We start from the raw sequence: 25,726 nt of genomic DNA on the forward strand, positions 1-25,726 counted from the left end.
ATCAAGAGGCCATAAGGTGGAGCAGGCCAGCCACCTTGGGGGCACTGAGCAAAGTTGGAAAATAATCACCTCAGAAAGCAGAGGCAGATGTTGGAAACACCTTCTACTTAAGGCTTTTGCCCAGCTGGAGCTGGCTAGCAGTCAGGTTGTTGATGCCAGAGATATTTAACTTAATTTTCCCCACGTAAACACTGCATGAATTCGTTCATCCAGAGAGGCCATTTCCCAGGAAAAAGGAGGAGATTTTATCATGCACACAATTGTTCCAGTTGCCTTCCTTTCTCTGTTATTCTGCTGAAATATTCCAGAGACAGCTGACGCCATTTCTGAAATGGAAGCAAAGGGTACAGACCACCGCCCATCACAGTGGCAGCGCTTCCGATCCTTCAAGGATTCACTGGGCCCCGCTGTACCAGGTCATCGTGAGCGGATACGAAAGTGCCCGAGGTTAGAGATCGTCTACTGATGTCACGGTCACTTTGGATTACTGAAAGCACATGCTGTAGTTTCACAACAGAACCATGAGGAAGACCGAGAGCTGGAGGAAGATGTTACCCAGAGGTGAAGTATAAGGAAGCTGATTCCAGCGTGGGGCCGTCCACCCCCAGATCAGGACCCCTCTTTTTCCTCCTGGAGGCTCCTCACCAGCCTCAGGGCTCCTGAGCCTGAGACACATGACTTCCTGCACAGATACTGCCCATGCCCCCGGCCAAACCCCAGCTGTCCCCGGTCCCTTTCCTTTCACATCTGGCTGGTGAATGGCAGGTCAATCCAGTACATTAGTGAATGATAGGGATGTGATGGGCGACAATGACACGTGTCATCCCTCCAAGTAAAATTAACATGCACTTAACTGAAGTTTGAGCCTTGACCTGACTTCCGCTAATGATGGGGATTTTAGGTAATACAGCAGGCTAACAGAAAAATTGGGGGGGGGGACTGGTCTCATTTCACATCAAATAAGCCACCGGTTATTCAGCTGACACACAGAGCTAGCTCTGCATACCCCATCTGTGAGAGGAACAGAGGCTCTGAAGTGGTGTGTTAAAGCACTATTTATAATAAATAGTCCAATTATCCAAAAGTATGGAAATAGCCATGTATTAATTCTGGGAAATCTAGTACAGCTTCTGACATTACAATTATGAGGATTATGTAGAAATATGCCCAAGTACATTTTAAACTATGCTACATGAAAAAAATCAAAATAGTATCTATACTATAATTATAACTATGCTTAAAACACATATAAATATGAATGACATTTGACACAGTATTGGAAAATATAAACAGCCAATACAGTCAGGGGTAGGATTATAGAACCAGTTTTGTTTCCTTGAAGTTGTCCATAAACTCTTTTTCTTGCAAAGATAATAGTCTAAGAAAAGGGAGGATTTGGTCACAAACATTCTAGCCTGAAGGTTCCAGAGACTCTCGGAAGGTAGATCGAGGAGATATCAGTGTTCAGATACGGACTGTACTGAATAAAACAAGTAGAGATTTAACGCCATTTTTAAAAGACTCACGCCATCTTTTTAACAAGCATGTTTATCTTAGATGGGCTGGGAAACTTCAATAACACTAGAGATCTCTCTCTTACAGGTGGTCTTTTGGGATAAATAGACTCTCCCCCAAATCAATCTAAAGAGCTTCGGCCCATCCACAGGCATCCACCTGTCCTAGGGGCTGAGGTGAGAGCATGCTGCCCATGGAAATGTGGACGTGCTGTCTGGTGCCCAGCCCGTCCTTGGAATTCTGCAGCGTTTCCTTCCTCTCCTGCAAGTAGCCTCAAATCAAAGGAGTAAGGAAAGCGGCTATTTGATTGTTGCTGTTTCCATTCCCAATTTTCTAAATTTAGCTCCCAGATTTTCTGACCTGATCATGTGAGGTTAAATCACTTAAATATTTTCCATCCAAGTTTTTCATTTCGGTTATTTTATGTCAAATTGAAAACATTTCAACACACAAGCTAAAATTCTCTAGAATTTTCTGGTTTCTGTAAATTCCAAAGTTTAAGAGTAGGTACAGAGCTCCTGGGTTTCATTCAAGTTCCCACCAGATTTTTCATCTTGAGTTTTTGTCCAGAAAAGTGGTTTGTGCTAATTCCCACCTCCTCCACCAACCTCCTTTCACTCATGCAACACTAGACAAACATTTACTAAATATTGTGTTGGCCAAAAAGTTCGTTCGGGTTTTACATATGGTACCAAAAACCCAAACAAACTTTTTGGCCAACCCAATAGCTACTATTGGTTATGCACTCCTCTGGACACTGAGAACACAACATGAACAAAAGATGTCTGCTTACCTTAGAGTGAGAAATAATAAGAAATAAATAGGAAAATAGTAAGATAGATGGTCGTACATACTTTGAAGGAAAATAAGCAGAGAAAGGAAATAGGGGTGTCGAGATGCTGCAATTTATTAGGGGAACTATATGAAATTGTTATTTTGGAGGTCAACATGGTTGATGACTGAAAATTTCATGTCATTCAATCTACGTCAGTTTCCTACCGTTGCAAAACACATTACCACAAACTCAGCATTCCTGGCCAAAAGTGCAGTGAGTGCAAAGATCCTGAGGCACTTGTGTGCCCGGATTAAGGTCTGTGAAGCTGAGCTGGAGTGAGAGCAGAAGAATAATAGGACCCCAAGTCAGGAGGCATTGTGGGCTAAGTAGATCATGAAGGGACTTCTAGGTAATTTCAAGGATTTTGACTCTTACTCTGAGAGAGCTGAGAAGTCAACAAAGGATTCTGAGCAGAAAAGTGACATGATCTGACTTACAAACTAACTGCGAACGTGTTAAGAACATGAGAAATTCAAGGGAAGAAGCAGGGAGACCAATTAGGAATCTGGTTCCATAATCTAGACAAGAAATAATGATGATTTGGACCTGGATAATAGCAATGGAGGTGGTGAGCAGGGATTGGATTCTGGATGTATTTTGACATTAGGACTGAATTTTTCTAATGGACTAAATGTGAGGTAAGAGAAGAAAAGTCAAAGATACCTCCAAAGTTTTTGACTTGAGCAACCAATACGATGAAACCGCCAGTCATGAAAATGGAAAAGACTGTAGGAAGAGCGGGTTTGTAAGGGAGATATCGAGAGGTCAGTTTTGGTCAAGTTGAATTTTATCTGCTTGTTGACATCTGAATTGAGATTTCAAGTAGACAGTTGTATATAAAAGTCTAGGATCAGGGGAGGTGTCTAGCTAAGATAGAAATTTGGGGTCTGCAGATAGTATTTAAAGTCACAAAACTGGATGAGATCACCAGGGAATAATTTGTAGATGGAAAGAGAAAACGTCCAAGGACTGAGCCCTGGGACACACCAATGTTTAGAGGTCAGAGAGATGAGAAGTAATCGGCAAAAGAGACTAAAAACAATTAGCCAGTGAGATAAAAAGAAAGCTAGGGCCTATAGTGTCCTGAACTAAGAAACATTTGTTTGTAGCGCTTTGCTACTTTCTGGTTTTATAAGATGCTCTATCTCATCTTATATTTTCCCCCACCCCAGCCCTAAAGTCAGCCATTTCTTCAAGGGGCCCTGGTTCCTTTTATTAGAGAATGGTATTAGAAACCAATATTTAGGCCTTGAATGTGCTCACGGCTACTGGGGTGTCATTGCTTCTAGGTCCCCTCAGCAGACTGGGCTAGGTAACACATACATGTATGCTCATACATATATACACACTTATCTAGAATTATTTCCATACATATAATATACATATACATATATTAAGCTAAGCATGAGTTCATACTGCTGTCTCTGACTCTGCTTCAGTACCACTGGGCTCATCCTAGTTTTCCTATCTTGCTTCTCTACAGCTTTCCTCTCTGACAATTGGAAATGTAGCTCCCACCAATGGAAGTTATTTTTGACTTCAACAGAGCAGTTTCTGTAGAATGCAGGGATCTAAAGCTTGTCTGGAATGCATTCAAGAGACAATGAGAAGAGAGAAATTGGAGTCAGCAACTATATGCTAAACAGTAGTTCTCAACTTTTAGCCTGTATCAGAATCATCTGGAGGGCTTGTTAAAGTGAAGATTGCTGGGTAAAAACCCCCAGAATTTTTTATTCATTAGATCTGAAGGGGGTCCCAGGAATTTTCATTTCTAACAAGCTCGTGGGTGGTGCCAATGCTTATGCTGCATCTCAAAGTGCACTCTGAGAACCACTGGACTCAAGGAGTTCTGCTTGAAAGAAAGGTAAGAAATGGAGCAATAGAAACTAATATAGTATTGTAAATCAACTATACTTCAATTTAAAAAAGAAATGGAGGGCTTCCCTGGTGGCGCAGTGGTTGGGAGTTCGCCTGCCGATGCAGGGGACACGGGTTCGTGCCCCGGTCCGGGAGGATCCCGCATGCCGCGGAGCGGCTGGGCCCGTGAGCCATGGCCGCTGATCCTGCACGTCCGGAGCCTGTTCTCCGCAACGGGAGAGGCCACAGCAGTGAGAGGCCTGCGTGCCTCAAAAAAAAAAAAAAAAGAAAGAAATGGAGCAGTACGTAGATAGTGAAGTGCGTCATGAGAAGTTTTTTGGGTGTGTGCATGTGTGTGCGTGTGCGTGTGTGTTTTAAGGAAAGAAGTAATGATACATTTGTAATCTAATGAGAAGAGTTCAGTGAAGAAGAAAATAATAGTGATGCAAGAGACAGGGGTGTTAAGGATGGTAGGGAATTGCTGAAGCAAAATCCCTGAGCTGGTAAGAGAGGATAGAATCAATGCCAAGAAAGAGCTGGCCTTAAAGAGGAACCTGTTCAGTTCATTCATAGTAACAGGAGGAGAAGCAGAGCATATTGGAACAAATGGAGTTAGCTAGGAGAGGCAGTAGTAAGGTCTTGTAAGTTCTCTGCTGATTGCCTCTCATAGCTCAGTGAAAGAGAATGCAAGGTCATCAGCTCACATAGAGGCTGGGGGAGACGATGTTAGAGGTTGGAAGTGAAAGAATGAAATAATCTAGGAGAATGGGACTTTGAATAGATTCGAAAAATATGCAGTGGTTGCTGTGCTGCATCAAGGGTCCTGCTGGGGTTAAGTGATCAGAAATTGACAGTGAGACCTGTCCAGTGTGGTTGTGTTTTATTTTCTCCAGCCACATTCAGAAGTGCAGGAGCCAGTGTGGTATAAGAGAAGACTTGGATTTGAGCAATATGTGATTTTGCAAGGAAAGACAGTACAGAAGGGGAGAAGCAGATTTGCCTTGTTGGCTGTGATGAAAGCACTTTTAATTTCTGTTTTGCCTTATGAAATATTCAGTATAAATACTTTCTAAATTTATCTTTCCCATTATTGAAGCAATAATAATAGCAATTTTGAAGGCTGTGAACATCATGTTTATAATATATCATTATTGGAAAAAAAAGTAGAATACAAAACTGGGTCTGATCTGGAATTACACTTAAATAAAAATGATGAAAGAATGTGGACAACTCTGGGTCCAGAGAGAAGTAAAATGGTTTGATTCACTTAGCGGCAGGATTTGGGGGGAATTTCTTTCTTACTTTCCTGTTATTTTATGTTCAATTCAGGTCATTAAACATTAATTGAGCATCTATTGATGTCGGGCACTGTGCTGGGCTCCAAGAGTACAAAAAAAGGAGAAGCACGGAAGAAAAAAGGAAGAGGGGAAGGAGGAATTATATTTTTATACTTAGGAAGCATATAGGCTAAGAATGATATTGTTGTTTCTCTTTGTATAATAAATCATTATATTAAAACCATTACCGTAAATGTGGCAAATAGGATGTTAGTCTCTTTAAAAGACTACATTAGTTAATATTCTCTTAGTTGTAAGTAGTAGAAACCTATTAAATTGACTAAAGCAAAAAGGGGGTGATATGATTTAAGGACTGGATCACAGAACCTAAGGGCAGTAGACAGTAGGACCCCGGGAGCAAGCTGGAAGCTGGGACCTGAACTCAACTCAACTAGTCTCTCTGTCTGTCATCTCTGTTCTGCTTTGCCTTCATTCCTCAAGAGATACTGGCCAAGCTGGGGCCAGATGGACACCTCTGAATAAATCAAAAGTGGCCAAAGGGTTGTGTTATATTTTCAAAACATGGCTGCTTACATGGAGTCCCACCACTGTAAGCATGTGGATGAAAGGGAGAGACCATTCTCAAAATTAGCAGGGCTATCATCCCAGTAGATATCAGTTACATCCTTCCCTTTTCTACCTACCTCATATACTCTTATACTGCACATAAAATTCCAAAAATGACCTTACCTAACATACTACAACTATTATCTCCCGAGGGGCAAAGTCACACCCAGCTACTGTACTGAGAGGAGAGCTCATAGAGTCACTGTTCTTCATTCAGGATCTTTAGGTAACATCTATTATTTCTTTAGCACAATCCCAATCTGGACCAGATATGCTTCTTCCTGATTTTGCAACTGGTGGGAAAATGATAAATGTAACCAACCCTTACCCAATATACAATGGTGCAGGGAAAATAACTACAAAAAACAGATCTCTAGATGGTCACTGCCCCAAAATATATATCTTACCCTTTTGTTAGACACAACAAGGTACATGAAATTACTGGTGTATTTCATGGATCACTAATAAGTTCCATTTAAGGAACTTCATTTAACAATAGTCCTCCTTGGAACAAATCTTTTTATTACCTTTACATCCCTAACTCTGCTAAGTAGTACTCCAGGAACAGAGCTATGTTCATGCACCTGCTGTTCCTTAGCAAAAACACTGAGGATTCTGCCCATCACCTTTGTATCCATTTAAGGACCTCGGTCTTGGGCCACACATGCAAAACTGGAATGTAGGATATGACAGCAAGGTGGCTTTCCTCTAAAATTACATTGAAATATTGCCCCTGTAACTCAGGCTCTATCCTTAGTCCTGAAAGCCACATCCTTTGGTTCAATGAAAGACCTAGAGGAAGGTGCTTTGCAGGGATGTAGGTCCTCCAAGACTTCTCTTTCCTAACTGCCAGATTCTCCACCCTCCTAATGAGAACCTCAATCTTAGTTTTTAAATTGGGGTATAACAGAGAATGCAGCTATTATCTTTCAACCAAACAAGTGATTTTATGAACTTAAATTGCCTCAGTTCACTAGCTACTAACAGGAAGGATTATTCTGGATGATTTACATCCTTTTTCTATCATTCTCTGACTACTTTCAGCCCAACTCCTGAGACTGAGACTTACCACTGACTGTGACACCACCTTGAGAACACAGAATGCAGCCTCACCTGCCTCCAGTTACAATGCCCACTCCCCAGGACTGGGTTCTCTACTAGTCAAGACTCTATTAGTTGCATGTGAAAGATGTCTTCTCAAAGGATTTAATAAACAAAAGGCTGTGAGAGTGAGGGATGACTGGCAGGGGTGCAACCCACTTTCAATAACATGAACTAAAACCAGGATTTAATCCTAACCAAACCTCTGCCTCCCACATTCACTCAAGTCAGCTGTGCTGATGCCTCTCACTGCAGAATGGTTTTCTGTTTTTCAGGCAACGGGATGGTAAATGTGGCTGTCAATAGCTTCTGACCTTACATGTTACTGCTCTATGTGACTGAAGGGAAAATAGCTCCTTCTCAACCCCTCGTTGGTCAGATGGACCAGTCAACAGTATCTACGCAGCCTGGCTCATATCTTATAAATGTTGCTAGGGAACACTGCCACAGTAACCACAGAGAAAAGGGGTGGACAATTCCCCAAAAGAGGGGGGATACACTTGGTCGACAATCACATAAAATTGTATACCAACAAATTTTGATAACTCAGATTGAATAAAGTCCCAGAAAGACACAAACTATCAAAACTGACTCAAGAAGAAATAGAAAATCTGAATAAACCTATAACAAGAGACTGAATTAGTAAATTTAAAACCTCCCACAAAGAAATGCCTGGGCCCAAATGGCTTCACTCATGAATTCTTCCAAGTGTTTAAGGAAGAAAGTGCAAATTCTTCACAAACTCATCCAAAAACTAGAAGAGAAAGAAAGGAGCAATTTCCATCTCATTCTGTGTGACCTGGTTCCAAAGCCAGACAAAGGTTTTTAAGAAAAGAAAATTCCAGATCAATATCTCTTATGAATATAGATTTAAAAATCCTGAACAAAATACTAGCAATCCAAATCCAGCAATATATAAAAAGGATTAATCACCATGACCAAGTAGGATTTATCATAGGAATGCAAGATTGACGTAACAGTCATAAATAAATCAATGTAATGCATCATATCAATAGAATAAGGGACATGATAATCTCAATAGATGCAGGAGAAGTTTTGTTTGAGCACTTCCCTGGTGGCGCAGTGGTTAAGAATCCACCTGCCAATGCAGGGGACACAGGTTTGAGCCCTGGTCCAGGAAGATCCCACATGCCACAGATCAACTAAGCCCGAGCGCCGCAAATACTGAGCCTGTGCTCTAGAGCCAGCAAACCACAACTACTGTGCCCTCGTGACTCAGCTACTGAAGCCCACCCGCCTAGAGCCCGTGCTCTGCAACAAGAGAAGCCACCACAATGAGAGGCCCGCACACCACAACAACCAGTAGCCCCCACTCACCACAACTAGAGAAAGCCCACACACAGCAACGAAGACCCAACACAGCCAAAAATCAATCAATAAATTAATTAATTTAAAAAAAAGACAGTCTTGCATTTGATGGACCTTATCAAGTTGTGTACCCATCTTGCCAAATTGTTAAGTCTTCAAAAGTTCTTTAAAAAAAAAAAGAAAAGAAAAAGCTTTGTTTGAAAATAGCTTTGCAGAAAAGTTTGACAAAGCCTAACACTTTGTCATAATAAAATGACAAAGAATAAAAGGGATCTTCCTCTACCTGATAAAAGGTACCTACCAAAAAAACCTACAGCTAATATCATTCTTAATGTTAGAAGACTGAACGCTCTCTCCCTAAGATCAAGAACAAGACAAGGATGTTCATTCTTATCACTTCAACATTGTGCAGAAGATTATAGCCAAGGCAATTAGGCAAGAAAAATAAAAGACATCTAGATTGGAAAGGAAAAAATAAAACTATCTCTATTCTGACATTATTGTACGTACAAAAAAATCCTGGTGAATCCACAAAAAAGCTATTAGACCTAATTAACACTTTCAGCAAGGGTGCAGGACACAAGAGCAATATACAAAAATCAATAGCATTTCTATACACTAGCAATGAACAATCTGAAATTTTAAGAAAATAATTCCATTTACCATAGTACCAAAAAAATAAAATACTTAGAAATAAAATTTTTAGAGGAGTACAACTGAAAAGTACAAATTATTGTTCAAAAAAGTTAACAATTTAAATGAATAGAAAGAATCCCATCCCATGTTGATGGATAGGAAGAATGTTGTTAAGATGGCAATATTCCTTAAACTGATATACAAATTTAGTGCAATCTCCATCAAAATCCTAAATGACTATTTTTTTGCAGAAATTGACAAGCTTATTCAAAAATTTGTATGAGAATATAAAGGACCCAGAATAACCAAAACCATCTTTTAAAAAAAAGAAGCTCACACTTTCTAATTTCAAAACTTACAACAAAGCAACAGTAATGAAGACAGTGTGGTAGTGACAAAAGGATGACATAGGTCAATGGAATAGAATTAGAATCCATACATTAATCTTCACATTTATGGTCAATTGATTTTCAACACAGATGTCAATGCAATTAAATGGGGGAAAGAATAGTCTTTTCAACAGATGGTGCTGGGACAATGGGATACCTCCATAAGAAAAAAAACAAAAGAAATTGGACCCATTCTTCAACCACACACAAAAACTCCAAATGGACCGTAGACCTAAATGCAAAAGTTATTAAAACTTTTAGAAGAAAACATAGGTGAAAATCTTTGTGACCTTGGGTTAGGCAAAGACTTCTTAGGTATAACACCAAAAGCACAAGCAGCAATGGAAAAAATAGATAAATTAGATATTATCAAAATTTAAAATATGTACTTCAATATATCATAAAAGTGAAAAAACCCATAGAATGAGAGAAGATATTTGCAAAGTATATATCTGATAAGGAAATTGTATCCAGAATGTAGAAAGGACTCTTACAATTCAATAATAAGAAGACAAATAACCCAATTTTAAATAGGGCAAACATCTGCATAGATCTCCAAAGATATACAACTGGCCAATAAGCACATGAAAAAATGCCCAACATCACTAATCACTAGGGAAATGTAAATCAAAATCACAACTGTATACCATTTCACACCCACTAGGATGCTTATAATCAAACAGACAGATAATACCAAGTATTGATAGGATGTAAAGTAATTGGAACCCTCATACACTCTTGATGGGAATGTAAAATGACACGGCTACTTTGGGAAGCAGTTCGGCAGATTAAACACAGAGTTATCAAATAATTAAACACAGATTAATCAAAAGATTAAAAATACAAAATAGGGCTTCCCCGGTGGCGCAGTGGTTAAGAATCTGCCTGCCAATGCAGGGGACACAGGTCCGAGCCCTGGTCCGGGAAGATCCCCCATGTCGCGGAGTAACTAAGCCCATGTGCCACAACTGACCCTGCGCTCTAGAGCCCGCAAGCCACAACTACTGAGTCCACATGCCACAACTACTGAAGTCTGGGCGCCTAGAGCCCATGCTCTGCAACAAGAGAAGCCACCGCAATGAGAAGCCCACACACCACAATGAAGAGTAGCCCCTGCTCGCCACAACTAGAGAGAGGCCACACGCAGCAGCAAAGACCCAACACAGCCAAAAATAAAATAAATAAAAAATTTTTAATATATATATATATATAATAGAGTTACCAAATGATTCAGCAATTCCAACAGAAATAAAGACAAATGTCCAGGGCTTCCCTGGTGGCACAGTGGTTAAGAATCTGCCTGCCAATGCAGGGGACATGGGTTTGAGCCCTGGTCCGGGAAGATCCCATATGCCACAGAGCAACTAAGCCCGTGCACCGCAACTACTGAGCCTGCACTCTAGAGCCCGCGAGCCACAACTACTGAGCCCATGAGCCGCAACTACTGAAGCCCGCGCGCCTAGAGCCTGTGCTCCGCAACAAGAGAAGCCACCGCAATGAGGAGCCCACACACCGCAACAAAGAGTGGCCCCTGCTCACCGCAACTAGAGGAAGCCCACGCTCAGCAACGAAGACCCAACGCAGGCAAAAGTAAATAAATTAAATAAATAAATAAGACAAATGTCCACACAAAAACTTGCACAAAAATGTTCATAGAAGCATTATTCAAAATGCTTCCTGAAAAGTGGGAACAACCCAAACATGCATCAACTGATTTGTGGGTAAATAAAATATGGTATAGTCATACAATGGAATATTATTTGGCAATCAAAACTAACAAAGTCCTGAAACATGTTATAACATGTAACATGAATCTTGAAAATATCATGCTAAGTGAAAACAATGACAAAATACCACATAATTTATGAATATTTTATACGTAATGTCCAGAATGGGTTAAGGGGCAGGGATTTGAGAAAAAACAGGGAGAACTGCTAATGGGTCCAGGGTTTCATTTGGGGGTGATAAAAAATGTTCTAAACTTGACTTTGATGATGGTCACACAACTCTGCAAGTATACTAAAAACCACTGAATTGTACACTTTTAATTGTATGGTATGTGAATCATATCTCAGTAAAGCCATTATAAAAATAAAAAGAATTATCTAAATCAAGTCTTTTTATTGAAATATAGTTGATATACAATATTATGTTAGTTTTGTGTATACTACATAGTGATTGGATATTTGCATACAATATGAAATGATCACCACAATAAATCTAGTAACCATTTTCAATCAAGTATTGAGATAAGACCCAGATCAGAAAATGTTGAGACTGGAAGCATTCCAGGTTCAGTGAAAAGACAGCCAATGGATCTTTAAGAAAACTTCTAAAATGATACAAATGAACTTATTTACAAAACAGAAAAAGACTCACAGACATAGAAAACCAACTTACGGTTACCAAAGGGGAAAGGAGAGGAGAAGGATGAATTAGGAGTTTGGATTAACATATATACACTACGATATATAAAATAACAAGTACCTACTACACAGCACAGGGAACTATACTCAATATCTTGTAATAACCTATAATGGAAAAGAATCTGAAATATATATATATATATATATATAGCTGAATCCCTTTGCTGTACACCTGAAATTAACACAACATTGTAAATCAACTATACTTCAATAAAAAATTTTTAAAAAAGAAAACTTCCAATGTTAAATTCAGTTAAAGTGGTATCACAGAGTTTATTTTCTCTTAAACTTGCTTTATTAGGGAACTTAGCACTTGTGGATATTTTAATAAAGAGTGGCCTTTTCATTTTAAAATTTTAGGGTAGGAAAATATGCTACCTCCCCTTACACTGGAACACCCCCAAAATCACCAACTTCCACACATGACAGTGTGCTCTAATTACAATCTCGGATGAGGTACAAAGCTCTCCACAGTGACAGCTTATAAACTTGATTATAAGCTTAATGTGAATTAAGCAGAAGAATGAAATATTGGTGAGATGCTACATTTTAATTTTAATTCCCTGGAACTGGTAGTGTTTGGAAAGGTTCCAAACATTAACTTATAGTATCAGTGAGTCAGTTCTCAAACTTAAGTTGCTTTTGTGACCTAGAGTTGAGGTCAGGTACAATTAGTGAAGGAGCTGAGGAAATTTCTCAGAGACCCAGAAATCAATCTCTAATAGTAAGGAGAAATTGCAATTGAGGTAGATAAGCCTATGGACATTTTGCCCACAAAAGTTTTGAACGTGGAATATATCTCACTCATAAGAAAGCAATGTGTTTTGAAAATTGAAATTATTCCAGGAAACATAAAGTCCTTTTCAGGTGATACTTAGATCCTTCACTGGCCATGACTTATTTCCAGAACCAACAGTAATTATTTTTCATTTGAAATAATTCTGTGACTTTCAAATCACCTCTATTTTTGAGAATTCATTTTAGTGAAACTAATCTATTTTTACTGCCTTTTCTGCACATGAACTTGTCCTTGTAAAAATTTACTTTGTTCAGATTATTCTTCTCAAAAAAAAAAAAAGGCTAAATTTCACTTTGGAAAACTTCAACGTTAAGAACTTAACCATACATCACCCTACTCATACCTGGTTCCCTTAAACTTGTGTTTAAAACCAGCTGGGTTCCAGCCCTGCCACCAGAGGGAGTAGTACAGGTCCTTTCTAGCAATACTAGCAGCAATTTTATTTATCTATTTATTTATTTAAGATTCTTTTTTTGATGTGGACCATTTTTAAAGTCTTTATTAAACTTGTTACAATATTGCTTCTGTTTTATGTTTTGGTTTTTTGGCCCAGAGGCATGTGGGATCTTAGCTCCCTGACCAGGGATCAAACCTGAACCCCCTGCATTGGAAAGTGAAGTCTTAACCACTGGACCGCCAGAGAAGTCCCAATACTAGCAGTAATTTTAAAATACAAAATCTTCTTTTTCTTTTCCCCAATTTTCCCACAGTACTGGACATATTTCTATTATATTTTGGCCAGAGGGAAAGTATATTTTTATCATTTTTCTCAAAGAATAACTTAAATTGTGTTACCAAATCCACTGAACATGCTGTAGGCTTCCAGCCACTCTTCCAGATTTCCTTTGACTTGAGTTCACAAAGAACTCCAATTTCACTGTTGGTGGGAATGTAAATTTGTACAACCACTATGGAAAATAGTATGGAGGTTACTCAAAAAATTAAAAATACAACTACCATATGATCCAGCAATTCCACTTCTGGGTATTTATCCAAAGAAAATGAAAACATTAATTCAAAAAGACATATGCACCCCAATGCTTATTGCAGCATTTTTTACAATAGCCAAGATATGGAAGCAACCTAAATGTCCATGAATAGATGAATGGATAAAGAAGATGTGGTGTATATATACAATGCAATATTATTCAGCCTTTTGGCACAACATGGATGGACTTTGAGGGCTCTGTGCTAAGTGAAATAAGACAGAGAAAAACAGATGTATGATTTAACTTTTATGTGGAATCTGAAAAATGAGACAAATGAACAAACATAACAGAAACAATAGATACAGAGAACAAACTGGTGGTTGCCAGAGAGGGGGAGGATGGGTGAAATAGGCGAAGGGGTTCAAGAGGTACAAACTTTCAGTTATGAAATAAATGTCTTGGGGATGTAATGTACAGCACAGAATATAGTCAATAATATTGTAATTACTTTGTATGGGGATAGATGGTAACTAGAATGATTACGGTGACCATTTTGTAATATATAAAAATACTGAATAATTATGTTGTATATCTGAGACTAATAAAACACTGTAAGTCAGTTATACTTCAATAAAACAAACTACAACCAACCAACTCCAATTTAAACAAGTTCCCTGCAGTGTGAAACCTGGAAGGCAGGGCTCTCGGGGGCTCAGGCAGAGGCTGTGTACTAGTGCTCATAGAGGCATTTCAATATTTTAGTAACTAGCACAGCCCTATATTTGGGAACCAGCCAGGTATCAGCCCTTAATATGTGCTTAAAGATAGGTCCGAAAGGAAACACAGACCTTTAGCATCAAATGCCTTGGGAGAGAAGAGAGGGACTTCTAGGGACTATCATTTTATGCTCTACAAAAGTCCATGGCACTTAAATTTTTTTACAACAAACATATTCCACTTCGGGTAATTTTTTTTTAACCTCAAAAATAGCAAAGATTTGGGCTTCCCTGGTGGCGCAGTGGTTGGGAGTCCGCCTGCCAATGCGGGGGACACGAGTTTGTACCCCAGCCCGGGAAGATCCCACATGCCGCGGAGCGGCAGGGCCCGTGAGCCATGGCCACTGAGCCTGCGCGTCCGGAGCCTGTGCTCCGCAACGGGAGAGGCCACGGCAGTGAGAGGCCCGCGTACTGCAAAAAAAAAAAAAAAAAAAGCAAAGATTTGCTATTCTCCCTGAGCTTCTGGAAGACCGTCCCAGGATCCCGGTAAATTACTAACCTGACATTGTTGTATAAAATATGAGATCCAACACTTATTTCTCCAGACCATGGTACTATTAACAAATAAACAAGAAGAAGGAAAGTTTGGGGCCAGCTAGGTTAAGCATCCAATCCCAGTAACTTAAGCAAGTAGCAAGGCATTGAAAAACACACTTGAAAATTCTCATCCTGGACCTTTTCCTCCCTTCTCCTCTGACAGAAGGAGGAATAAAGCTGACAAAGAACGTCCGCAGTCAGGCAATGCTTGGAGTATCCCTTGGTCTCCCTGGCTGGAGACAACAGGGACAGCTGGCCCCTGGACCAGCAGCATCACCTGGAAGGTCGCTACGAATGCAAATTCTCAGACCCCACACCAGCTGAATCAGAAAGTTTGGGGGTGGGGCCCAGAGATCTGCATTTTAACAAGCCCTCCAGGGGAATCTGATGCAGTAAAGTCAGACTCTCTGCCTTAGGGCATCTGCTTTCCCCTTAAGGGATCCATTGCTGGAGGCCACCTGAATAGAGGAGCCGGCTGTGGGAGGCATGGGACCCTTCATAGGAGGAAATGAGCTTCCTCCTTGAAACCCTGGGGAGAAAGGATGTATTGAGACTGCTGTTTGCCCGTGTATTCCACAACTTGTATCACAGGGCCTTTGAAGCTTCTCACATTATTATATACCAAGATGGAAAATACAGATATTTTCTAACCAGAGAAAAACATGGACAGAGAAGGGCAAATGGAGAGGGAAAGTTGGATCGGAGATGATTTAAGAAGGGACTTGCCTTTCTGAAGAAACATATCCTACCTACACAGGGCTCATCCACGCCTGAAATTCTACCACCAGATCCCTGCTCCTTGCGCATGACAGCCTCTGAGATCGTCAGCTGACACCTCAGTGGCGATGAGATCAGCTGAGAGCACACGGGAGGCAGTTGAGGGAAAGTGAGAGATGAGATAATGACTGAAGTACCCCTTGCGCTGTTATTCCTAACCATAACCCTCATGGGGATGAAAGAGTGAACACTAGGAAGGAGGCTAGAAAGCTATGTTTCTTGAAACCAGTGTCTTGGGAGATTTCAAGCGAGTTTCACTTTGCTTTCAAAATTGTGCCATAACTCTTCCAATTTCCCTCAAAAGGCAATAGAAAGGAGGGCCAGTGGTTCTCCCAGGACACAAGCTCAGCACTCTGCTGTTTATTGCCTATGTGACCTCAGGAAATTACTTAACCTTTCCAGTTGTCTGGTCTGTGAAACAGGGCAGTAGTAGTACAAGTAAGATCCCTGGCATTTAGTAAGTGTTACCTGTTATGATGATATTGAAACTTCTTTTTTTTTTTTTTTTTTTTGCGGTACGCGGGCCTCTCTCTGTTGTGGCCTCTCCCGTTGCGGAGCACAGGCTCCAGACGCGCAGGCCCAGCGGCCATGGCTCACGGGCCCAGCCGCTCCGCGGCATGTGGGATCTTCCCAGACCAGGGCACGAACCCGTGTCCCCTGCATCGGCAGGCGGACTCCCAACCACTGCGCCACCAGGGAAGCCCGAAACTTCTATTATTGAATTAAATTAAATAAATGAAAACTTCATAGTAAGACACTGAAAGACAAGGGCTTCCTGGGAACAAGAATAAAGCATTTCGATTCACCTTGTGTTTATGTCTGAGGTTTCTTAAACTAGAACCACATTAAAACTCCTGGGAATGCCTACTTTTCATTTGGAGCACGGACAGCACTGTCATTGGCCGGTGAAGAAGGGATGTGAGTCAGAAACCCACAGGGCAGCCAACTGTCAGACTCATTCTATACGGACTGGGGACTCTCCCAACCAGGAGGAGTAAGGTGGTTCCTTTAATACAGGAACATAAGAGCCCAGGAGGGAAGGCCTGAGAGCCAAAAGAACCCAACAAGAGAGGGGGTGTTACCAAACCAGGTGTTTGCCCAACTTACAGCAAGCCAGATAATGAGATGTGGAGGTCTGCAGCAGAGAAAACGTTTATTCCAAGGCAGCCAAGCGAGGAGACAGGAGAACAAATCTCAAACCCACTTCCCCGAAGGCGAGGAGCTCAGGATATTCACGGGATAAAGCTGGGTCGTCAGGAGCATGGAGGAAGGTGATTGGAAATAAGAAAAAGGTGAGCTAATTATCATTCTGCACAGGTGCAACTAAGCTACAAGCTTCTTCATGGGACATGTACTCAGAAAACCATGCCTTAGCACCTTGGGAGGGTGGAGTTTTGGGCCCTCTGACGTCAAAAGGACGCTCGTGCATGCTTGGTTGGTGGGTCAGCGTTCCCAACCAGTCTTAACCAGTCTTAACCAGCTCAAACTCAAATTGGACACAGCTGACTCCAAGTTACTGAATAACAACTTGGGTAAACACCTTATTGATTAGGCCACGTGATGCTTGTAGGACATGCAAGTTTTTGTAAAAACAATTAAAGGGAGCTTGGTCAGTGAAGGCAGATTACAGTTCATTATTTATTAAGCAAGCTATAGTTTAATGAATCTAACTGATGACTACCCTCGGTTTCTTTAAAGAAATACTAAATATAACACAGTAACAAACTGTTATATCCATAAATAAAGATTACAGTTCCCAGGATCCTTTGAAGTTGGGTGTGGCTATATGTCTAAATTTTGGGACAACAAAATGGGATGTAAGCAGATAACAATGGGATGTAAGCAGAAGTGAGTTTACCCTATTCTTTCTTCTTCCTCCTCTCTGCTGCCTGGAATGTAGACATGATGGCTGGAGCTCTGAGCAGCCATCTTGAACCATGAGGTGACCCTGAGCCTGGAAGCCTGTGCTAACATAGATAGACAAGAGCCTGAGTCCTCTACGATTTTGTGAAACTGCCATCCAGTCTTGAACTGCCCACTTCCAGATTTCTTTTATATGAGAGAAAAATAAATTTCCAATTTATTTAATCCACTGTTATTTTTGGCTTTTCTGATACATGCAGACAAATATAATCCCAAATGGTACAGAAATTTGACACATTAGTTATCTAAAAAGATTTTTTAAGTTTGTGAGTGTACAACATAATCAGGGCAACTAGATATTTGATGCTGGTTCCTGAAGAAAGGGATAGTGAGTATCCCAAATGGCAAAAGAGATAAAGAGGGAACTTTCATAATAAAAGAATCATTTCAATAGGAAGATATTTTTAATCTTAAATGTGTATGCAGTTAATACCATAGCTTCAAATTATATAAAGCAAAAACTAACAGACTACTGGGAGAGGTAAACAAATTCACAAATTATTTTAACAATCTCTCTTAGTAACTGATAGAACAAGCAAACAAACAAAAAGGTAGTAATAATGTAGAAGGTTTAAACAATCCAATTCCCTCCTGGGTATATTCAAAGAAATGAGCTCTTATGGGACTTCCCTGGTGGTTCCACACGCCTCAGGGCCAAAAAACCAACACATAAAACAGAAGCAGTATTGTAACAAATTCAATAAAGACTTTAAAACTGGTCCACATCAAAAAAAAAAAAATCTTAAAAAAATAACTTAAAAAATAATTTTAAAAAAAGAAAGAAATGAGCTCTTATGTCCACCAAAAGACATGTGCAAGAACATTCACAGCAGCTTTATTTATAATAGCCAAAAAACTGGAAAGAGCCTATATGGTTATTAATAGCAGAATGGATAAATTGTGTTATGTTGATCAGCAAATACGGCACAGCAATGAAAAGAAATGGATGTGGCCAATACAGTTCATTCACCAATCCCATAGATGTGATGTTGAATAAAGAAATCAGTTACAGACTATATATTCTAGGATTCTGGGTACATGAAGTTCAAAAGTGGATAAAACTGATGTATAATACAGGTCAGAATGGCATTTAACCCTGGAAGGTTACGAGCTGGAAGCAGAGCAGAAAGGAGCCTCCTGTGGTGCTAGAATGTTCCATATCTCTACCTAGGAGGTGATTACATGTATGTATGTATGTGTAAAAATTTATCACATTTATCTGTATACTTTACTATATATATGTTATACCTCAATAAATAAAATAAATTGAAGAGGCATTATTTGGGCGTTTAATGCAGAAAAATTATTTCATATCTTCCCAAATATCTAGCAGTTTTTCTTGTTATAATTATGTAAAGAAAAAGTAACGTTTTCTCACCAAGCACCATGCATACACCCGCAAACCCCTCCAGTTCATACTTGGGTGCAATAAAAATGTTTAATTTTCTCTATGTACCTTGACATGAATAGGCTCGAAACTTCTGCTGTGGGTAACGAGAAGTTACTTAGGTTGTTTGGGAAGAGCCTGGGAGTAGAAGGATCAATGATGGAGAATTCCGGCATTGGACTGGAGAAGGACTTGGCTGACAGAGGTGTGATGTCAATTTTATGTGTCAACTTAACTGGCTCACAGGATGCCCAGATGCCTGCATAAACATTATTTCTGGGTGTGTCTGTGAGGGGTGTTTTCAGAAGAGCTTAGGTTGTGAATCAGTGGACTCAGTATAGCAGACGGCCCTCCCCAATGTGAGTGGGCATCGTCCAACCTGTTGAGGGTCCAAATAGAATAAAAAGGCAAAGGAAGGTTGAATTCTCTCTCTCTCTCTCTCTCTCTGCCTGACTGAATGGGCTGAGATATCAGTCTTCTCCTGCCACTGCCTGATGTGGAGGGGTGTTTAAGAAAGAGATGTGTGAAAACTGCTATTAAATTGTCTGTAATGAAGGAATAGAGGGTGTGTTGTCCTCAATGTCTCTCAGTGTCCCCTATGTAAGGAAAACCTCTCTCACGCCACAGCGACAGGAAGGGCTGTGCTTTTTGAGAAGCTGGTTTGGGTTTACCTTATGATGAATGATTATTTTCCCCACCCTGTCCTGGCTGCTAAGGAGCTTGCAGCTACGGCAACTAGAGAGGGCTTTGAAATGCACCTGTGCACTTATCTACTCCTAGCTTCACGTTCTTTTCTTTGTTCTGCTTCCTTTTACTCCACTTTCTCAACTATTTCATTTTGTGTTCTTAAACATATCTTTGGAAGCTGCCAAAACTCCTCCTTTAGGATACAGGTGGGGAATAAATAAATAAGAAAGGAGATGGACAAGTCCACTAAGATGGAGAAAGATTGCAAAAAAGGCTGAATAGACATTACTCCAAAGACAATGGTCAACAGGCATATAAAAATATGATTAAAATCACTAACCACTCAAGCAATGCAAATGAAAACCACAATGAGATTTTGCCTCAGACTGATTACGATAGCAGGAAGGAAGGAAGGAAGGGAGGGAGGGAGGGAAGGAGGAAGGAAGGAATGGAGAAAGAAGGAGGGAGGAAAAAACAAGTGTTGGCAAGGATGAGGAGAAAAGGGAACACTTGTACACTGTTGGTGAGATTGTAAGATGGTGCAACTGCTATGGAAAACATTATGGAGGTTCCTCAAAAAGTTAAAAATAGAACTACCATATGATCCAGTAATTTCACTTTGGGGTAGATATCCAAAAGAACTGAAAGTTGGGTTTTGAAGAGATATTTGCAGACCCATGTTCATAGCAGCACTATTCACAATAGACAAGAGGTAGAAGCAACCCAAATGTCCATCAACAAATGGATAAACAAAATGTGGTACATACATACATTAGAATGTTATGCAGTCCTAAAAAGTAAGTTCTAACACATGCTACACCATGGATGAACCTTGAAGACATTATGCTAAGTGAAATAAACTTGTCACAAAAGTCGAATACTGTATGATTTCACTTATATGAGGTACGACAGAAAGTAGAATGATGGCTACCAGGGGGAGTGGGGAGTTGTTCTTTAATGGGTACAGAATTTCAGTTTTGCAAGACAAAAAGTTCTTGAGTATTAGGTACACTTACATTGTTGTGTGAGTATATACAACAATGTGTACTTAACGGAGAAAGATTAAGATGGTAAATTTAATGTTATGTGCAATTTACCACATTTTTTAAAAGTAAAGGCAAAAAAGATAAGCTTATATCCTTTCCCAGTTTTGCTCAGTATGCTTCCCAATCTCAACCTGAAGGAAGCTGGTGGTTTCATTTGGAATCTGTCACATTCCATTCCTGCCATTCAGGAGAGAGGGGAGCTATTTCCATCCAACCAGTGAGGGTAAGAAGAAATTCAATCACCTGGCTTGCATGTCAGTAAACATTCAGCATCTGAACAAAGAAGCCTTTCACTTGTATGATCATTTTTCTTAGGTTTCCTTTTTCCTGAGTAAGATTGCCAAAACTTTCAACTGCTTTCCTTGAATACATAATCAGAACCACGTGATTATGAGACAGGAATTTTTTTTTCCTTCTGCCTCTCTCTCAACATCTACCCCCTTGTTCTTACATGCTTATGACAATATATCTCCCACACAAAACTAAAGAAGCAAAAATTTTTCAGTAAAGTGCTTTATATTGAAGATCCAAGTTATTTAACATACTGTGTGACTAAAGCAGGCTAACGGTAGAAGCAGAGAAGAATATAGGTTAGTGAGTCAACACTTTTCTAGTTCATCTGAGGCCAAGCAGTCTTTTCAGATGATTCATGGTTCATTCACTTTTATTCAGTCTTGGTTGCTTTACTTTTTTTTCACTCCAACCTGAAGGCCACACTCATGGGTGGTTCCCGTTCCAGGCTGTGTTGAAGTTTTGTATGAGGTTAAAACATGATAAGTTTGGTTCAGATATCTGGTTTTAATGTCATATGATAAAAGCCAGAGATAAACCAAGAAACAAAACCAAGTAAGAATGTATAAAATAAAGTGATTGTTCTGTGAATTTAAAGAGTGAAAATCTGTTCACTCCACCTGATACATCACCCCACACTCAAGTATAAGAGCTGAGTTAAATTTAGACGGTAATTATACTTGCTCTGTGACCTTGGGAAAATCTTCAACTTTCATCTAATTTTTTCCACCCATAAATGATCACTAATATTCTGTACTTCAGGGACTTCCCTGGTGGTCCAGTGGTTAAGACTCTGCACTCCCAATGCAGGGGGCCCACGCTCCATCCCTGGTCAGGGAAAAAGATTCCGCATGCCGCAACTAAAGGAGCCCATATGCCTCAGCTAAAAGATCCCACAACTTAGTGCCGCAACTAAGACCTGGCACAGCTAAATAAATAAATAAATAAATATTTTAAAAAATATTATGTACTTCTGACTCAAGAAATGTTGATTCCAATGAGGAACAGAAATGCTATGGGATATGCTCAGAATTTCATACAGGGGCAGAGAAAAACAAGCTGACAGAATGCACCTGAGGGAGGTCAAGGTGAGAATGGTGCTTTCTGCTTGTGACTTTCTCAGTCCAGCTTATCCAACAAACCAGCTCCACTAGGAGTCATGCTTTACTTGAAATCCAAGCCAGTCCCTGCCAATGAAGTATCAGAGGTAAGTTTCTTCTTCCCTCTCTCCCATCCCCCCTTCCTTTCTTCATTCCTCCCTTCTTCCCTCCCAGTCCTTCCTTCAGCAGGTGTATTTTGAGCACCTGCTATACACCAGGCACAGCACAAGATGCTAAGGATACAGACATGGCTCCCACAGTCATGGAGACAAGAGTAGCATGAAGACGGACCTTTAAAAAAGTAAATGTGGAAACGAAATCACAAACCTTATATGCTTTAACTCACCTTGGTTAGAAAAAGGTAATCAGAACAGAAGCTAATTGCCTCAGTCACCTCAGTCAGCAGTTAACAAACAACTCTTAAAACAGTAGTTCTTAAAGTGAGGCCCACAGAACCCTGGGATCCCCTGGGAGCTTGATGGTTTCCCAAGACTTAAAGTCTTTTCTGATGAGATCGATGGTGATATTACAAAGATGATTTTTTAAATATATTGTATAATGAAGTATGTCAACATATGGGTGATTTGCCCCTGTGAATCTATTTTCCAAGTGACCAGTGCACGATGTTACAAAATCACTGCATGGGTAAAAGGTCCATTCAAAGTGCAAGACTGATCAAGGGATTTTAATGTAAAAGAGAACAAAAAGTTCATTCCTATGGATTCAGACTCCACGTTGCAACTAGACTTTAAGAAACTACCACTTACCAAGTTTTGATATAATATCAAAGAAGAATATGGATAAGTTTCTTAAAAGACTTTTAAAATGCCCCACCCACCATTTCCAACACATGTCCATGTGAGGCCAGAATTTCTCTTTTGTTTTTTTTTAAAGGTTTAATTTTATTTTTATTTTTTGGCTGCATTGGATCTTCGTTGCTGCGTGCTGGCTTTCTCTAGTTGTGGCGAGCAGGGGGCTACTCTCCCTCGCACTGAACGGGTTTCTCACTGCAGTTGCTTCTCTTGTTGCAGAGCAGGGGCTCTAGGCACACGGGCTTCAGTAGTTGTGGCTCGCGGGCTCCAGAGCACAGGCTCAATAGTTGTGGCTCACGGGCTTAGTTGCTCCGCGGCATGTGGGATCTTCCTGGACAAGGGATCAAACCCGTGTCCCCTGAATTGGCAGACAGATTCTTACCCACTGCGCCACCAGGGAAGTCCCCAGAATTTCTTCAAACGAAAACAACATATTAATTGGACACAGAAGCAGACATAAGAATCCTCCAGTTGGGACTCCCCTGGTGGTCCAGTGGTTAAGACTCCGTGCTTCCACTGCAGGGAGTGTGGATTTGATCCCTGGCTGGGGAACTAGGATCCCACATGCCTGGTGGCCAAAAACAAAAAAATCCTCCAGTCTTCTATTGAGCCAGACATGAAATAGGTTTGCAAAAATGTAAAACAATGCCACTCTTCTCATTAATAATTTTTTTGTTTTAGAAAATATACTTTTCATAAAATAAGTTATGTTAGCATATAATGGGTTTATTATTTTTATTTTTAAACAATAAATATTTTCAAGTGTCTCAATTATAATTTCTAATACAGTAACTGTAAATAGACATAATCCCTACATACAAAAACACTTTGGAGTCCTCAAAAATTTTTAAGAGTGAAAAAGAATCCTAAGACCAAAACTTTCAGAACCACCATGTTAAAAGAATGGCGGAAGGAAACTGAGGCTTCTTTTATCTCCGCCACTGAGAAACTGAAGTAAGTCATCTACAGAGTGAAGAAGGCTGTGGGTGGAGGGTAATCTAAGATTTGAGAAGAGATGAGGAAGCTTAAGATGGTCACTATGGAAAGCCAGGAGGGTGCTAACAATATAACGGGACGCTGCTCTCGGGCTTCTCTTAGCTTCTTCCTCTTGGACATCCTTTCTGATGCCAGCGCCAATGTGAGCAGGGGCTTTCTTGCCTGGGGAGCTGTTTCCAGATGACCCAGAGTGCCAACCTTCATGCTGTCCTCACTGTCCCAGAGCCACACTGAGATTCAAGCATCAGTGGGCTGAGTGTCCTCCCCCAATGCCCAGTCTCACGTGGCCCACGAGAGCCTTCCACCTTCTTTGTCCATTACCTGAGAGCCTGTTCCTTCACATTCATATCAACTCAGGCAAAGGTGGCCTTGAGAGAGGGCTCACCAGCCACTCAGCACTTCAACAGACACAGCCAGACTCTGAATTTAATTTGAGCTTAACCTGGACCCCCCCCCCAGTCAAAGAATGCTCTCCCTGACTATACTATGGCTTCTTCTCCCCAGCGTGCCCTCTCAGACCTCTCTATGCTCCCAGAATCCTCTCTCTGTAGTTTTTTTTTTAGCAAATTTTTTTTGTTTTAATTAATTTATTTTATTTATTTACTTTTGGCTGCATTGGGTCTTCGTTGCTGTGCGTGGGCTTTCTCTAGTTGCGGCGAGCGGGGGCTACTATTCGTTGTGGTGCGCGGGCTTCTCATTGTGGTGGCTTCTCTTGTTGTGGAGCACGGGCTCTAGGTGTGCGGGCTTCAGTAGTTGTGGCTCACAGGTTCTAGAGTGCAGGCTCAGTAGCTGTGGCACACGGGCTTAGTTGCTCCGCGGCATGTGGGATCTTCCCAGACCAGGGCTTGAACCCATGTCCCCTGCATTGGCAGGTGGATTCTTAACCACTGCGCCACCAGGGAAGCCCCTCTTTTTTTTTTTTTTAACTTCGATTTGCATTTATTTTTTGCGGCATGTATTCCTGGGCCATACGTTTTTGTTTCTTCAGTTTCTCCTGGGATATCTTTTTCTTCTGTGCAACCTCCTCTTCTAGTTTAAGAACAATCTGCTCTTCTTCAGCAAGGATCATCTCAGTGTGGCAGGAAGAACTCATGTAGGGGTTGCATCTTCGGGGCTTTGTTCACCTGGATGTGCTCAATGACCAGACAGTCTACATCTAAGCCCCTAAGTTCAGCATTACTCTCTGCATTCTTGAGCATGTGCAATACAAATTCAGCCCTCTTTTTGGGCCACCTGCATCCAGCCCCACTTTTGGCCTGGGCACACCTACCAAGTCCACCACTGAAACAACGGAATGGCACACATTGCTCTGTAAAGTGACACCCTTCAGGTACTTCGTGGATTTTCAGATATGCATACCCTTAATAGCGTGGGCAGTTTCATGAGTGTTCTCAAAGTGAACCTCTTGATTTGCATGATTTTGTGGGGTTTTCTGGGTGAAGTGAACAGCAACTCATTTTCAGAGGTAACTTCAGGCTGCTTGTAGTTTCTTATTAGAACCCAGAGGGGAAAAAGCAATCCTCCTCTGTCAGGCAGTCAATCGACTGTGGTGGTAAGCCATTCATTTATCCAACTGCATTTGCACAGTACCCACCATGTGCCAGGTACTGTGCTAATGATGGGAATACAATTGTAAGGAAAATGGTTATGATAAGGACTTTCATGGAGCTGACA

The 25,726-nt window shown here is 40.6% G+C and overlaps 1 pseudogene; it reads right to left on the minus strand.

The window, feature by feature from the left end:
* Nucleotides 1-386: 386 nt before the first annotated feature.
* Nucleotides 387-25,509, minus strand: LOC132522658 (large ribosomal subunit protein uL22-like; annotated as a pseudogene).
* Nucleotides 25,510-25,726: the final 217 nt, after the last annotated feature.

The sequence above is a fragment of the Lagenorhynchus albirostris genome, chromosome 7, assembly GCF_949774975.1.
Source record: "Lagenorhynchus albirostris chromosome 7, mLagAlb1.1, whole genome shotgun sequence".
NCBI classification, from domain to species: Eukaryota; Metazoa; Chordata; class Mammalia; order Artiodactyla; family Delphinidae; genus Lagenorhynchus; species Lagenorhynchus albirostris.